This window comes from Pteropus vampyrus, unplaced genomic scaffold (assembly GCF_000151845.1).
Source record: "Pteropus vampyrus isolate Shadow unplaced genomic scaffold, Pvam_2.0 Scaffold83, whole genome shotgun sequence".
NCBI classification, from domain to species: Eukaryota; Metazoa; Chordata; class Mammalia; order Chiroptera; family Pteropodidae; genus Pteropus; species Pteropus vampyrus.
Genome location: NW_011888864.1, coordinates 4826266 through 4829989, shown reverse-complemented (window position 1 = coordinate 4829989; position 3724 = coordinate 4826266). Strand labels below are relative to the sequence as shown.

Below are 3724 nucleotides of genomic sequence, written 5' to 3'. Positions count from 1 at the left end.
AATAAATATAAATAATTAAATAAATAAAATACAAAATTTAAAGTGTATAGTAGCTATGTAATGAATAAAACAGAACAGACAGATATAAGAAAAATTAATCTGAACTGAGAAATATGAGTTGTCAATAATATGAATAAGTAATTCAAATACTCTAATAATCATGGAGAATTTCGCTCTTGTAGTACCACAAAAGACGATGTACATAAAGATGTGAGCAAATCCCAAGGCTTCACACAGTATTCAGAGGATCTCTGAGCCAGGATGCTTCAGCTGTCTCACGGGCTTTGGACTTGATTGGCCCCTCATGTCTTTGGGGTCTTGCTAGGGGTCTCTGGGAGCTGCACTCCTCCAAGGGGTATGGGGTACAGGTGACTCTCGGGTTGGGATTATGTGTACATCACTTCTGGTTTTGCAGTGAGAAATGCTGTAACTTCTTAAAAAATACCAAGTTCTTCCTCCTCTTCCTGGGGTTGTAACCCAGTAATCCTTCAGAGTGACCCACACAGTGTTAATTAGGTCCATTTCAAAATTAAGATCGACATCTAAATTTCTGAAAACTCTTGAAAAAGAAGATCTGGCACCATTGGCCCAGGTGTCTGACTGGCCACAAGACTTCAACTCATTAAGACTATATGACCATATGCTTTCCTCTTTGGCTCTAATACTCCTTATTGCTTTGTCATCTGAATCTTAGTGGCAGCTGCCAGATGTCTTCATATCTTTTAGTACAGTCAAGCGGAGAATAAAATATTTACTCTCACTTATTTCACTCACTTATTTTATAGCCTTGGTCAGTTTAGCTTTTGAATTGGTCTTTCCCCACCAGAGTGAAAAAGTGTTTTACGTGTAAATTAGAGGGAAATGGTAAAGTTTAATTCTCTCCTTTTCACTGCATTTGGAGGTTGAATGATATTCATGGAGAGGACAAGGAGATTAAATATTGAGAGTAGTGTCTAATGGTTACTACAGATAATAGTAGTAGCAAATGATTGTGATAGATAGATAGATAGATAGATAGATAGATAGATAGATAGATAGATAGATAGATGATAGATAGATAGACAGACAGACAGACAGATACTAATGTAGCACAAAGGTATTAAGTAGGATATCTTTAGATTTCTGACTACTCTATACTCACTATGAGATTGCATTAGGAAAAGTAAAACTCACCAAGCCCACAATGAAAAAAAAAAAAATTTAAACAAAATCTAGCAGATATAAATTTAAATTTTCTTTAGAGATTCAGCAATTTCTTAGAAATCAAAGTCATCTTTGTATGTAAATTGTAGTAATAGTTTAATTATAAACTATTAGGTTTATAATTGTAGTAAATTAAAAAGCTACCACTTTTTTAATTTACTACAATTATAAACCTAATAGTTTATAAAAGGCTCAGTTACTCTTATATCTTCCACATTTCTTCCTGATTATAATACTAATTTATTCTATAGGTGTTTTTTTTCCATTTCTGAATTAACCATGTCTTTGATTTTCTATTTATTAAAAATCCAGTAACTCATCTTTTTCAGATGAATAATAAGTATTTACTCATTTATGTAAATAAGCAATTGCCAATAAAGGAACAAATTAGATGATGTGAAGTACCTGATGAAAATATTATACTGTATAAGTAAGAAAGATTTCCAAGTCATGTGACATGTTAAGCACTAGATTCTGGGTGAGAGTATTTAGCTGCAGTGGGAAGGGTATTGGGACAAAAACGTAATCAAAATAAAGAGGCAGCAGAGGAAAACAGATGCCTTGAATGAGTACTTAGAGAATTGCATCAATCAGGAATAACTTTTGGCTCTGATTAACAGATACCCCTACTCCCAATCAAATAGTAGCTGAAACAAATTTTGGAGGAGGTCTCATTTTAAAGAAGTCTGAGTGTAGGCAGTGCATTCAGTATGACACTCTCCAGTATGACAACTCTACAATGTCATTAGGGGCTCAGGCTTGCTTTGGCTTTTATGGTGGGACCATCCTTGTACTTTCAAGTCATCTGTTGCGACTCTAGACATCATGTCTTGTCTCAGGAAGGATGAAAATGAAATGCCGAGGGCAAAAAACGTTACTTGGCAACTTAACTTCTTTAAAGGCACTTTCTCAGGAGCCTACTACCCAGTGGGTTATCTGCCTGTATCTCATTCTATTATATTTCATTGACTTATATCTCTTTAGAAGGATAGCCATGCCTAGATACAAGTGAGCCTTGAAATAGAGCTTTTTTAATTAGACATATTGTAAACATGAATAAAATAAGAGATTGCCAGTAAGATATTAGGGGACCATTTATATTGTATAGACTACCAGCATTATGTCACATTTCTTTCATTCAGGAAACTTACATATAATAATACCTTGATGCATAGTTGGCAGGCTCTTTGCAGGAACCTTATCTGTGTGAGCCTGGCAATAGCCATGTGAGTTAGTCTGGACACAGGCCCTTAGGGAGAAAAGTGAAAAGTTCAGGAATGGGTTATAGCATGGCCATCTCAAGATTTGGACACTGGGACTGCCTCATTGTCTTTCCTGATATGTGTATAAGGACACTAACTTTTAGTAAGTGTATTTTATAAGTGAATCTTTCATTTCTCATCTTTAATTTGCTATAATAGTTTCTTTTCATTTTTAAAAATTAAGTGGGAGGAAATCCTCATATTTAGCTTTTGATATTAAAGTTTTCTCTTTTCCTTCAACTGAATTTTTCCATCTGACTTCAGAAGCAGTGTCTAATTTTGCTGCAGGAACAATATAATGCTGTTCTAATGAAAATAGCTCATAATGATTAATACTAATGCGTGTGTGCTTAGTGGGAGGAACAGAAGAGTTGGATATTGTCCTCAACTGTCCATTAGATTGATGTGTTTCCATTGGCTTTAAACCTCTATTTCCTTACATCCACAACAGTGTGAACTTTAAGCACCATATTGAGAATAATATGCCTTTTGTTGTAGGGTATCATTTTAGCATGTATTCTACCACTCCATTGAGTTTCTCAGTGAATGAAGCACGGTTATGGTAACTGGTATGATTACTTTTGATAGCTGAAGTTTAGTAGAAAAAAGTTATTCTTAATATGAAAAAGCCTAAATATTATATGAAAAATACAAATTACACAAAAAATCATGGTCAAAGAACTTAAACAACTTACCCAAGGAAAAAAATTAAAAATATATACATAAAAGTTCCTTTAAATTGGAAATTGAAACTTCTTTACATGTAAATTAGAGGCATATTTTTTATAGTATTCAGTGTTGATAAGTACTTACTATGAGGAATATACTCTTTGGCTTAAAGTGTTTTAGAGTAAGTAGCCAGTGTGAATTAAAAAGCCTTAAAAATCTATACCCCTAGACCCAGCAGTTTTATTTCAAAGAATTTACCTAAGCAAATTCCCCCAAATGTGAAGATTTGCATATATAAAAAGTCTTTGCAATTATATTCCCATAGTGGAAGAAAGGAAAACTACCCAAATATCATAATAGGATTAAATTATTAAATGCAATAGAACAGAATGTGGAACCATACTTAAAAAAAAAAAAGTTTTCAAAGGATACATGAAAGACATGGACAATAGTCATAATATAAGTAAAATAAGCAAGATTAAAAAGTAAATTCTTAAGTTTTTAAACAGAACATATACACTATATTACATATATTACATATAGTGTATATGTAATATATGTAATATACACTATATGTAATATATGTAATA

At 33.0% G+C, this 3724-nt stretch overlaps 1 protein-coding gene and 1 long non-coding RNA gene across 2 annotated transcripts in view; one reads left to right on the top strand and one right to left on the bottom strand.

Annotated features, from left to right (window-relative positions):
- ITGBL1 (integrin subunit beta like 1) overlaps positions 1-3724 on the top strand; it is a 189021-nt gene that overhangs the window by 132617 nt on the left and 52680 nt on the right. The gene's annotated exons all lie outside the window — the stretch shown is intronic.
- LOC111741906 overlaps positions 1-3724 on the bottom strand; it is a 22384-nt gene that overhangs the window by 11366 nt on the left and 7294 nt on the right. The gene's annotated exons all lie outside the window — the stretch shown is intronic.